The 14,096-nt window shown below is 40.9% G+C and overlaps 1 protein-coding gene across 1 annotated transcript in view; it reads left to right on the top strand.

Annotated features, from left to right (window-relative positions):
- The window catches only part of LOC133229775 (uncharacterized), a 425,664-nt gene that overhangs the window by 313,009 nt on the left and 98,559 nt on the right, over positions 1-14,096 (top strand). The window lies entirely within an intron of this gene.

The following is a 14,096-nucleotide window of genomic DNA, read 5'->3' as shown; positions in this document are numbered from 1 at the left end:
ATATAAAATTAGTCCTTACTTTTGTTTCAATATCCCTTTATCAATTTATAGAATAAATACTCTCTTCCTTAACTTCCTGAAAACTTAACCACTTACTTAAGCTAAAGTAATCCCAGATGTTTGGGGAAATTTCCTTGCTTGATGGTCTGAGAAAATATTCCAGGCACCTTTTATTTTACTTTTTTTCTTTTTTTTTTTTAAGATACATGTTTTCTTTCAGTAAGGAACTGTTTTTGTGAACACAGTTGTATAATGGGAATTGGAGTTGGTCAAAGTCTGTAGATATGTTCAATGGAATGGTATACAATATATATTTATGCTTCAGATAAAATACAGCTCAAGTTAATGATAATTCTTTCAAACAAATGTAAAAGTATAAAATTTTCTCTTAAACTCTTTGCAGTTTTGTTTTTTCTTAGTTTCATTTCAGTTGAGTTCAGTCGTTCAGTCTTGTCTGACGCTTTGCGAACCCCATGGACTGCAGCACACCAGGCCTCCCTGTCCATCACCAACTCCCGGAGTTTACTCAAATTCATGTCCATTGAGTCGGTGATGCCATCCAACCATCTCATCCTCTGTCATCCCCTTTTCCTCACACCTTCAATCTTTCCCAGCATCAGGGTCTTTTCAAATGAGTCAGTTCTCCGCATCAGGTGGCCAAAATATTGGAGTTTCAGCTTCAACATCAGTCCATCCAATGAATATTCAGGACTGATTTCCTCTAGGACGGACTGGCTGGATCTCCTTGGAGCCCAAGGGACTTTCAAGAGTCGTCTCCATCACTACAGTTCAAAAGCATCCATTCTTCGGCACTCAGCTTTCTTTATAGTCCAACTCTCACATCCATACATGACCACTGGAAAAACCATAGCCTTGACTAGATGGACCTTTTTGGCAAAATAACGTCTCTGCTTTTTAATATGCTGTCTAGGTTGGTCATAACTTTCCTTCCAAGGAGTAAGCGTCTTTTAATTGCATGGCTGCAATCACCATCTGCAGTGATTTTGGAGCCCCCCTCCCTCCCCAAAATAAAGTCTGCCACTATTTCCACTGTTTCCCCAATCTCTTTGCCATGAAGTGATGGGACTGGATGCCATGATCTTAATTTTCTGAATGTTGAGCTTTAAGCCAACTTTTTCACTCTCCATTTTCACTTTCATCAAGAGGCTCTTAGTTCCTCTTCACTTTCTGCCATAAGGGTGGTGTCATCTGCATATCTGAGGTTATTCATATTTTCCCCAGCAATCTTGATTCCAGCCTGTGCTTCATCCAGTCCAGCGTTTCTCATGATGTACTCTGCATATAAGTTAAATAAGCAGGGTGACAATATACAGCCTTGACGAACTCCTTTTCCTATTTGGAACCAGTCTGTTGTTCCATGTCCAGTTCTAACTGTTGCTTCCTGACCTGCATACAGATTTCTCAAGAGGCAGGTCAGGTGGTCTGGTATTCCCATCTCTTTCAGAATTTTCCACAGTTTGTTGTGATCCACACATCAAAGGCTTTGGCATGGTCAATAAAGCAGATTTTGCAATTAGTATTTTAAGATAGTTGGAAATTTCTTAGTTTAGAGGAAGCCACATTTTCCAACTATCATAAAATATTAATTTCAAAATATTTATATCCCTGTTTTTATTAATATGGTCATAGGAAATTTTAACATCTTTGAAGGTATTTTTACTTTGATATATAGTTCAGTTGAAATATGTAGTCCAGCCGTGACCCTACAGTGGTTAGTACTCTGTAGTGTGAAATATACAGACCAAACTTCTTTTTCTTTTTGCTGCACCGAGAGCTTGCAGGTTCTTAGTTTTCTGACCAGGGCTTGAACTGGGGTCCCAGCAGTGAAAGCACTGAGTCCTAACTGCTGGACCACCAGGGAATTCTCCACCAACTTTTTTTAATGACATGTTTTTATTGCTGTATTTGCTGTGATTTTTTAGCACAGTCAGGGTGTCCCTGCAGGACCCCCACCCCAACCCAGCCCCACCCCTGCAGCCCACGTTAGAGTATGAGGGAAGCCTTTCTAGGACTCCCTTGGCTATCTCAGATTGGACATGACACAGATGTGGGCTAAGTGAAGCTGCTTCAAGGAAGAATTCAGTCATAGAAAGTTCCTCAGCCTTCAGTTCGAAGGCCCCCAAGCTTTTCTTTAAGTATTTATTTGACTGAACCAGGTCTTAGCTGCAGCACACAAGATCTTTCGTTGCAGCCTGTGAACTCTTAGTTGCAGTATGTGGATCTAGTTCCCTGACCAGGACTTGAGCCTGGGCCTCCTGCACTGGGGGCATGGAGTCTTTAGCCACTTGGCTACCGGAGAAGAGCCCTCAAACATTCTTTAAGTTAAAGTCTTACCTTGTACAGATAGGACACATACCTATTACATAATATAATGAGCCACATATGTTTTATTATAGATTTGCCTTTGAATTTTAGGAATGTTTTAAATCCATTTTAGGTGAAACAAATTTTAGTTTTTAAAACTGTAACACAAGATCAATTCATATATATCTAGCTTTCATTTCTGCCCTTCCAGCTTCTTCTTCCTATGCATTGCTATGTCATTCAACTTAATATGGGTTTGGGGTTTGTTCTTCCGTGGATTTTTAAAGCAGTTTAATACACATACATGTGAGTGTTCATATTCATTTGGAAGCCTAAGAAAGTTGCAGCATACTATGCCTTCTCTTCCCCATCTCTTCTTTTACTTAAAAACTATATTCTGGAAATAATTTCATATACATGTATAGAGAGGTTTCTCATTCAGTTTTAGAGATGTCAGTATTCTATTGTGTGAATGGTGCATTATTTATTTAAACATCCTTTTTTAGTTGGATATTTGTTTACAACATGGGACTCTAATTAATAGGCTTTTAATCCATAAACACATATGAATGCCTGTTTAAAGTCAGAAAAGTGTATTGCTGCTGCTGCTGCTGCTAAGTCAATTCAGTCGTGTCCGACTCTGTGCGACCCCATAGACGGTGGCCCACCAGGCTCCCCGTCCCTGGGATTCTCCAGGCAAGAACACTGGAGTGGGTTGCCATTTCCTTCTCCAATGCATGAAAGTGAAAAGTGAAAGTGAAAAGTGAAAGTGAAAAGTGAAAGTGAAAAGTGAAAGTGAAGTCGCTCAGTTGTGTCCGACTCCTAGCGGCCCCATGGACGGCAGCCCACCAGGCCCCTCCATCCATGGGATTTTCCAGGCAAGAGTACTGGAGTGGGGTGCCATAGTGTATTGCTAAGAGAAGAGAAAAATGTGTTAGGTTTAGGCTGGGCAGATGAAAGTAACACATTGTTGCTTGTTTTTCTACCATTTTGGGACTCAAACTCGGCATCTCCTAGGTACTGATGTAATGGGCTCTTCCAGTTTGAAAATGGGGATTACCTTCCTCACTCAGACTGGAGCTGGGATCCTGGGAAACTCTTCCTGGCTCTGTTTTTATAACTTCACTTTACTCAGCAGAAACAAGCTGAGACTCACAGACCCGATTCTCCATTGGCTGTTCTTAGCCAACAACTTGGTCCTTTTCTCCAGAGGGATCTCACAAACCATGGCAGATTTGGGGTTAAAATATTTCTTGGATGTGGCTGGATGTAAGCTTGTCATCTATGTACAGAGTGGCTAGAGGGGTGTCACTTAGCACCACCTGCCTCCTCAACGTTTTCCAGGCCATTAAGCTGTGTTCCAGGACCTCAAGGTGGATGAAGCATAAAGTGAGATCCCAGAAGTACCTTCATTTCTGCTGTGTACTCTGCTGGCTCCTGTATATCTTGGTAAAGGTCTTTATTCTAAAGAGAGTCATCAGACCAAGAAACAGCAAAAACATTAGTGCAAAAAAAAAAAGTTACAGATATTGTTTGTCACTCAGATCAGAAAGATTTATGGTCACACAACATGCCATCCTAGTTTTTTCCTTTGATGTTACATGTCTGGGCCTCTTTGTATGGACTGGTGGCTCCATGGTCATTGTCCTGATCAGGCACAAGCAGCGAGCTCAGCACATTCACAGCAGCAGACTTTCCCCCAGACCTTCCAACGAGGCCAGAGCCACACGTACCCTCCTGGTCCTGGTAAGCTTCTTTGTCTTCTTTTATTCTCTCTCTTGCATTTCAGCTCTTTCCATTAACCTTACTGTGTCACCAAGCCAGTGGCTGGTGAGCATTTCTGTGTTCCTGGCTTCATGCTTTCCAACATTCAGTCCCTTTTTCCTTATGACCAGTGATAACCAGATCTGTCAACTCTTCTCTGATTTCTGGGCCAAAATTTCATTTATTGCTAATCTGGTTAAACAGCTATAACTATGTTGATTTTTGCAGTTGGATACATAATTAGTTTTGAAAAAATTTAATGAATAAAGGTTATTGTCAGATGCTAAGAATCCTGCTAGGAATCTGGTGAATAAAACCAAATACATTTCTGCTTTCCTAGAATTTCTAGTATTACCAGAAACTGAAATCATATACTCAGTTATACTGAACTTACTTCATTTACTGATGCTTCTTTGTCATGAATGGAGACTCTTGGGAAAGTTTTGAGGAAGTAAAAAGGAGCAAATTAGCAAATTTTGTGATAAAGACTGATATTATGTGCTTATTTTTCGTATAGTTAACCTGAAAATTTATGAATTTTTTTGTATCTTTACAAAATGAATTTTTTAAAGCATATTTGTATCCAGTAGTTTCAGATAGAGAAAAATCACCTGAAAAGACCCTTTAACTGCAAGTCACAGTAGCCCTCAGAGATCTCATGAAATCGGCCATATCTGCTGTTGATATACAGTGAGGAGGACCATGCTGGAATGTGAAACAATAAATATACATTATGACTGGTTCTGACACATACTATAAAACTAGTCATGAATTCTAATCCTTCTTGTAAAAATAATGACAGTACAATTTAGCTTTAATTAGATGGCCCACATTAGCAGCTCTGATTATTAGAAATCAGTAAAATATTCGGAAGATCCCCTGGAGAAGGAAAAGGCTACCCAGTCCAGTATTCTGGCCTGAAGAATTCCATGGACTATAGCGGGTCTCAGAGTTGGACACGACTGAGTGACTTTCATTTTCCCTTTAATTCAATTTAATATGTCTATCATAAGAGTTACATTTTTACCATCTTTAATTTCAGTTGATATTTTGTCTTAATTGTTCTGAAAAAGTGAATCACTAATTTTTGTAAGATCAAATTTTGTTACTTAGAATCTTTTTTTTTTATGATCAGGTAATGCAAATTAATGGTAAAATGTTTAGCATAAAACATTACATTTCTTCTTTTTTCTAGATTTTCTCTCTCTCTTTGTTTTTGTTTTTTGGCTATGTGGCTTGTAGGATCTTATTTTCCAGACTAGGGGTCAAACCCATGCCCCCAGCAGTGGAAACACAGAGTCTTAACCACCAGATTGCCAGGGAACTCCCTCTTTTTTCTAGTATTAAAGCAAAAAACTATCTTCTTTGCAATTATCTAATTATTATCTGCTTGTTATTTAAGGCAAGTTTTTCTGAGGCTTTTCATATGTCTATGTAAAAACCAAAATGCCTGTGTCTTTTTCATGATAGATCAGATATCTCATATAAGTGTTTTGAAATTAGTTACATAATGTCTTGAATTTCATTTCCTGGAAATACACAACCTATAATCTTTCGTACCAACACTGTGAGCTTAAGTCATCTCCTTATTACAGAGCTATCTTATAATTTTTTCTTAAATCACAGTGGTCTTCAAAACTGAATATGTATCAGGAAAAAAAGTTTGTGAATATCTATGAAACCCATATTCTGGGCTCCCAACTCTAGTGTTTCTGACTGAGTACAGAAGAATTTACATTTCTAATAAAATTTACAGAGCATACTATGATACTAGTCCAAGGAATTATTTTGTGAACCATTAATCTAATTTTTATTAAAGTGCACATAATATCTATGAGTTTTTGTGCCCTAACTTATGCTTTATTACAACAATTTTTTTTTCATTTTTATCAACCCAGTTCTTTCCAGATTTACCACAAGGAAAGGAGTCCATATCTTTCATATAATGCTGGTTTAAAATCTTTACACTTAGAAAACAAAAACTCACCAACAAAAGTGACCTTAGTGAAAATAGTGGAGAAGGAAATTTGAAATCTCTATCCTGCCACTTAAGCAAAGATTACGCCTATGAAAACTCTCAGAATCAGCTTTCTCAGGAATCTGAAATCTAATTTTAAAACTTACAATCACCAAAGGAGTATTAAATGAACAAAGAAGTTGCCAAATGATGGAAAATATTGCAGCCTGTTAACTTACTGCCTACCATCCCCAACTCCCCTACCACCTCATGGGCTTGGTTGTGTATTAGTGGGCCTTATGGATCTTATTCTCAAAGACTTATAGTCTTGAGCTTTAGCATGTCTGATGGTGGCATGGGCCATCAGCTAAGGGACCTGTCTCTGTTCTGTCCACCTCACATTAGTTCCCAGAGCTGCAGTGGCTTTCTGAGGGACATCAGCCAAAAGCACTAAAGATAAATATCTCAGTTGTTTCTTTGAAAAGATAACAAAATTGATAAGCCTCTAACTAGAAAGATAATGGTATCTGGTCCCATCACTTCATGGCAAATAGATGGGGAAACAATGGAAACAGTGGCTGACTTTATTTTTCTGGGCTCCAAAATCACTGCAGATGGTGACTGCAGCCATCAAATCAAAAGATGCTTACTCCTTGGAAGGAAAGTTATGACCAACCTACACAGCATATTCAAAAGCAGAGACATTACTTTGCCAACAAAGGTCCATCTAGTCAAAGCTTTGGTTTTTCCAGTGGTCATGTATGGATGTGAGTTGGACTATAAAGAAAGCTGAGCGCCAAAGAATTGATGCTTTTGAACTGTGGTGTTGGAGAAGCCTCTTGAGAGTCGCTTGAACAGCAAGGAGATCCAACCAGTCCATCCTAAAGGAAATCAGTCCTGAATATTCATTGGAAGGACTGATGCTGAAGCTGAAACTCCAATACTTTGGCCACCTGATGCAGAGAATTAATTCATTTGAAAAGACCCTGATGCTGGGAAAGACTGAAGGCAGGAAGAGAAGGGGACGACAGAGGATGAGATGGTTGGATGGTATCACCGACTCAGTTTGAGTAAGCTCTGGGAGTTGGTAATGGACAGGGAGGCCTGGCGTGCTGCAGTCCATGGTTTCGCAAAGAGTCAGACACGACTGAGTGACTGAACTGAGACTGATTAGGAAAAAAAGAGTGCAGGCTCAAATTACTAAAATCAGAGATGAAAGAGGGTTGTTATTACTGATCTGGCAGAAATAATCAGGATCAGAAGGCAACACTATGAATAAGTACACTCCAACAAGTCAGATAACAGATTAAATGAACAGATTTCTAGAAACACATAAAATATCAAAACCAACTCAAGAAGTAGAAAATCTGAATAAATCTGTAACAAAGACACTAAAATAGTAATACAAAAACTACTACAAAGAAAATCCCAGGGTCAAATGGCTTCTCTGGTGAATTCTAACAAACATTTGAAGAGGAAATAACACTAATCTCTCTCAAATTGTTCAAAGAAAAAGAAAAGAGATGGATAGGACACTTCATAACTCAGTCTACAAGGCCAGTAATACCTTATACCAAAAACAAAGACATCACAAGAAAAGAATACTTCAGAACAATATCCTTTATGAATAAAAATACAAAATGCTAATAAACCAAATCCATCAGTGTGGTTCAATTTACAGAAATCAATCAACATAACACATGTTGATAGAATGGAGGGAAAAAAAAAACAAATCAAGGCAATTGATGCAGAAAAGTTTTGATGAATTCAACATCCTTTCATAATGATAAAAATACTCAACATGCTAGGATTACCTCATAAAGTGCATTATGAAAATCTCATAGATAACCATACTCAATGATGAAAGACTAAAAGATTTTCCCCTTAACCAAGAATACTACAAGAAGAAACCTAAAACTTTCACCACTTCTATTCCACATTGTACTGAAACATCTAACTGGAGCAATTACTTAAGCAAGAAAAAGAAATAAAAGGCAACCAAATTGTATAGGAGAAGCAAAACTCTCTTTGCAGATGACATAATCTTACAGGTATACAATGTCAAAGAATATACACACACATAATTAGAACAATAAATGAATTAATGGAATTGTAGGATATAAGACCAATACACAAATATTATGTTTCCAGACATCGGAAATCTGAAAAAGAAATTATAAAAACAATTCCACTTACAATAGCTTCAAAAAGAATAAAACACATAGCAATAAGTGTAACCACAAAGGAGAATGGCAGGGATGGGCACAGTAGGTAAAGGGCACTACGAGGAACACACTTCCAGTTTTAACATAAGTAAGTCACAGGGATGTAATACACAAAATATGGAGCGGAGTCAATAATACTGCAACACCCTTGTATGTGACAGATGGTAACTAGCTGATGGTGATCATCTTGTAATATATGTAAATACTGAATCCCTATGTTTTATATCTGAACTAAACATCTCGCATGCTGCAACAAAGGTTGAAGATCCCTCATGCCACTATGAAGACTTGGCAGAGCCAAATGAATAAGTAAACATTAAAAAAAAAAAAAACACTCACAGAATACCTCAACAGCTCTGTCACCACACATAATCTTAGACAAGACCTTCTCTGTATCCACCTTTCTCCGGGAGCAGAGGTATAACATTGCTTTTAGTACTTTTTTGGTTCTGGTGGCAACTTACTCCTCATTTGCAAATTTTACTTTCAAATGAAAATCAGCTGGCACCCCTCATTAGCACCCTCAGCAACTCTTCCACTGTAAAAGTTTTGGCAACCTCTTCTCACATATCCTGGAACTTTCTGAACAACTCGTGATGACTAGAAGTTGCTCAAAGGCTTCTAATGCAAGGAACTGCCCCCTCTTGGTTCCATGCTCTACACTATTAAAAAAAAAGAAGAAGAAGAAACAACTAATGACTGGTTGATGACTAATGATTGATGCATTTGAAGTGTGGTGTTGGAGAAAACTCTTGAGAGTCCCTTCGACTGCAACGAGATCCAACCAGTCCATCCTAAAGGAAATCAGTCCTGAATATTCATTGGAAGGACTAATGCTGAAGCTGAAACTCCCAATACGTTGGCCACCTGATGCAAAGAATGGACTCATTGGAAAAGACCCTGATGCTGGGAAAGATTGAAGATGGGAGGAGAAGGGACAACAGAGGAAGAGCTGGTTGGATGGTATCACCGACTCAATGGACGTGGGTTTGAGCAAGCTCCAGTAGTTGGTGATGGACAGGGAAGTCTGGTGTGCTGCAGTCCATGGGGTTGCAAAGAGTCAGACATGCCTGAGTGACTGAACTGAACTGACTGAATGACTGGTTACAGAAATTGTGATCTTGAAAATAGAGGCTCTCATAAACCCTGAGTTCATGACCCTCCATACCGCAGTACCAATTATGCTTTTAGTCAAGGAAATAGCACCCCACCTGCTCAGAATGGATACCTAGGCCTCCATAAAACAGGGTGAAGACAAGCCTGGGACTCCTAGCAAACTATTACGACCCCTGCAGGAGGAGTGCTTTACCCTGTGCTCAGTCTCTTCCCAGAACTTGGTGCTGGAGAGGTCATGACGTGCTCTGGACGCAAGGCTACCTGGAGAGCCCCTTGGGATTTACTAAGCGATAGACAATTCCTAGACTGCATCAGTGGCACGGCTGACCATCAGTGCACGGTCACTGTTCTGCATCCCTTAGCCAGGATGCCCCTGGTAAAGGATGGGAGAGAAAGGTCAATACAGCCGACCACACTTCAGGCAGTTATCTCAGCACTGGATGCCCTGGCGCACCTTCACGTTATCAGAAAAAACTGTCCCCTTCAAGCTAAAGGACTCTGGGAATCTCCTGACTCACACATATCCAAGCGTACATACATCAAAAAATCACTCATGAGGAACTCCCTGGCAGTTCTGCTGTGGGTGCAGGTTTGATCCCTGGTCAGGGAAATAAGATCCAACATGCTGTACAGTGTGGCACAAACAAAAACCCACTCACGTCTCTACATATACTAAGCCTCGCCATAATACTCCTTATATCTTTTGGAGTTACAGACATTATTGATAGTAACCAGGACGTACATTTCACGTCGCACAATAACACAATGCGGGCTCTTGGGAAAGACATCAATAAAACTCTCATGTTCCTATAGACCCCAAACAGCTGTTTTAACTGACAGACTCAGTCGTCTCCTCAAGCAGCCCCTTTTAAAATTCTAGTCTAGCGAACACACCTCTGAGAGTCTCTACTTTGCTCCAGGCCCTTCGGGTGGCTTACACCTCACACCAACGTTAGCAATTTTTCCATTGTCTTCTCCTACATTTAAAGGGAGGTGTGTCTCACCTTCAAGTACATGAGGCCCTTTAATTATGTCTCTTATAAGTTTTGGTCCTGCCCCCATTCGACAAGGGCTGGAGGTAAGACGGTGGGTGCATACAATCCTGAGACCCTTTATCCATAGATTATCACATGGACTCACCAGCTACTCATTTGATAGGGCACCCATTTGAGCTAAACATCTACCACAAAAACAAAATTTTGATGCAGCAATTCCACTTCTGGGTATTTATCTGAAGGAAACAAAACATTTAACTCAAAAAGATATGCACCTCCATGCTCACTGTGGCATTATTTACCACAGTCAAGAAAGCAACCAAAAGGTCCGTCTAGATGAGTATTAAAGAAAAAGAAGCGTATATAATACATATAAATGGAATATTAGTCATAAAAAGATGAAAATCTGGCCATTTTCAACGTGAACCTTGAGGGCATTATGCTAAGTGACATAAGCCAAAGAAAGAATATAACTTATAATACTGTATTGTATATATGAAAGGTATTAAGTAGGTCTTAAAATTTTCATCACAAGAAAAAAATTGTAACTATGTACAGTGATAGATGTTAACTAGTCACACTGTGATCACTGTGCAATATATACGAATATAGAATCGTGTACACCTGAAACAAAAATAATATTACGTGAATTATGCCTCAATGTAAAAGAACTCACATATCTTTAAATTTTATAAGTTGAATAGCATTGGTGACTGAAATCCACATGATGAAATTTTGTTTGCAAACAGATAACAGAAAAACCAAGCATGTTTCATTAATTTTATCCAAAGAAGGTGAGGGCTGGGGTGATTATTTCCTGCACTGGTTTGAAAGGACAGTGTGGATAAAAAGTTCTGTGCACAGTTGAGGCAAAAGCCAGCGTGTTGGTAAATCACCCAACATGCATTAGTGAGCGGGTTTCCACCTGGAAAACTGGTGCTCAGTCACACTGAGAACCCGCTGTTTGCCATGCAGAACAGGTCCAAATCTTGGAAAGGGGAAATTCTGTAGCATAAATTGTGATGCTTCTCTGATTTCCTCACTGCATCTGAAATTGCTGAAATGCAAGTCTGTGTGCCTCCCACACAGTGAGGCCAAATAATATCAAAACTTTGGACCATGGAACAGAGGAAAGTTTACTGCAGAGCCATGCAAGGAGATAGGTGGCTCATACCTTAAAACCCCAAAAGCTCTCAGCAAAGCCCTCTTCTAGGAAAGGTGAGGGAGGGGTGTGGTTAGTTGTTACAAACTTCTTGGCCTCAGCTCCTTTGTTTCTGAGGTTAGGTCATGGCCAGGAAACAATTTTCCTGTAAATCTCTACCAAACGAACGTTATTCTCTATTCTGACAAGAAAGGGCAAGGTCCCAAGGCACAAGTTTCACCCTCCGAGGTCCCAGTCCGGCTAAGAGGAGGCAGATCGCAGCTGGTGGCTCCCTCATGACAAAGTACCCAGATCCTGCCCAGCTGTCACCACCGAGGGAGCCTGGCACCCAGGCCTCAACCGGCCCTCTGGCTTCCCAAGACGCCCTTTGCGGGGGGTGGGGGAGGGGTGCGGCAGGTCCCACAGACTGCAACTCAGGCAGAGAGCCATTGCTGTTAGGTCTCAGAGGTGACCTGGGCCCCTCAGCTCTCCAGATGGCTCAAGCCCAGTTGAGCTGGAGGGCCCGGGGTAGAAGGCCAGCGCCCACTTCTTACCTTACTCCACCAGAGGCCCACCATTCCGCTGGCAGTTGGCTGAAAATGGCTCACTGATGGTGGCTCATCGACAGTTGGTTGCTTGTGGGCGGCTCCATGGAGACATCAACTAACGGCTGAGCAGGACCGCTAACAGTCTCCTAGTAACAGTTGCCTGGCATAGGGTGCGGCAATAACGCTGCACAGCGACTGCCCCAGCTAAAGGGCTGACTGGGCCGCCCTCTGTTATACATTTAGCTACAGAAGGGAGAACTATCGGACTAAGCATAACATCCGCTGTGAGAAGAAACCTATAACCCATCCTCTTTCCTGGACTGTGTCGCACCAAAACTTGAGTCACGGACATCAGGGACAAAATGTAAATTGGCCAACACAGGGGCATTAACGAAAACGAAACTTAACGTAACACAGCTGCAGGACTTTCCAGTTCTCAGAAATCAGCGGAGAATGTCAGCCAACCTTCAAACTCCCAAGTCTGGTCACACCATCTCTGGATCTCCCTGTTTCCCTTTCTCAGCTACCCTGGTCCAAATATAAAAGATGACTAGGCAATCAATCAGCTGAAGTTTTAACTCCCGCATTTATCCTGCAAGAATCCCTTAGTCTGTAAGCAACTCAGAACTCGTTACTCCGATATCTGTGAGTTTCCTGACTTGCAGACTGAAACTCAGCAATAAACTTATCTTTCTTCTTTGCTTTACTTACTGTGCAGGCTGGGTTTTTAACAATTATACCCAGGTGCTTTGCTACTGTGAACATTGCTGTACATGTCATCTTGTACACGAGCTTCTTTTTAGAAAAATCTGAGGTGGGAATATATCTTTCAGGGTGGTTTTACTAATTATCACACCATCAGTAAGTAACGGCAAGACCCCTGAATGTCCACGTCTTCTGCAACACTCAGTGCGGCATCCTGTCCACTTTAATTCCCAAACCTTGGAAAACGTTTATTGGAGTGAGCAAGCAAGACTAGGGATTAATACAGACCTCTCCCCTCCCACCCATGCATTGCCAATATGCTTGGAGTTTTCAGGAGAAATAAATTCTTGACAGATTTCCCTGACGCATTAAATGCCTGTCAGATCCTGCTGGACATCATGTCCTGTAAAAATCCTAAATATGCAAAGGAAGCGTCAGGCCCCAACCCATCTCCGCATATCCGTGACTACATCCAGAATTCACGGATACAAAGGCTTTCCGGTGAACTTTCTTGTGCAAAAGTCCTTGCACACGTATTTACAACGCACTTAGCGTGTTAAACTCCCAGGAATGAGAAAGAGAACAGGACAATATGACAACTACCGCCTGCACGCACCGCTGATACAGGAAACGACGCGCTCCGTGACAGCTTGTCTCGCGAGATGACAAGGTCTCGCGGAGGATGTGAGCCCTCCCACCACGGAACGTAGCGAATCCCGGCTTGAGGTGGGGTGGGGTGGGGCCTGCGGCTCCCGGAATCCGCTTCTGCCTGGAAACTAAGTTTCCCGCTGGAATGGATTCTCCCTGTGTCGCTGGGCCTTACATTAACTACATTCCCATCTCACATCTTCACTTGTAAGATTATATTATATATTGAGGGGACTTCTCTGGCGGTCCAGTGGTTAAGGTTAAAGGAGACTCCACGCTCCCAATGCAGGGGGCCCGGTTCGATCCCTGGTTGGGGAAGATCCAATGTCGCTAGCGCGACATCCCCCACACCCTCTAAAAAGGGGCATCTTCATCTCTATTTCAAATTATGACAGGGTTTTTAATTTCCTAAAATTTTGTTTAGGATATTCTGTGTCCATGTTCATGTAGGTGTTGGTCTTCAGTTCTAATTTTGGTATCAAGTTAATCTCCTAAAACTAGTTGAGAAGAGTTCCATCCTTTGAAAAAAAATGATTTGAGTAGAATTGGAATTACTTCTTCCTTAAATGTCTAGAAGAATTCACTAGTGAAGTCATCTTGGCACAAAGTCATAATGGGAAAATTTTAAACTGCCAATTTAGTGTCTGTAATAGAGGCCACTTCAGAGTACTC

The sequence above is a fragment of the Bos javanicus genome, chromosome 18 (genome assembly GCF_032452875.1).
Source record: "Bos javanicus breed banteng chromosome 18, ARS-OSU_banteng_1.0, whole genome shotgun sequence".
NCBI classification, from domain to species: domain Eukaryota; kingdom Metazoa; phylum Chordata; class Mammalia; order Artiodactyla; family Bovidae; genus Bos; species Bos javanicus.
This window is presented reverse-complemented; position numbering and strand designations above follow the sequence as displayed.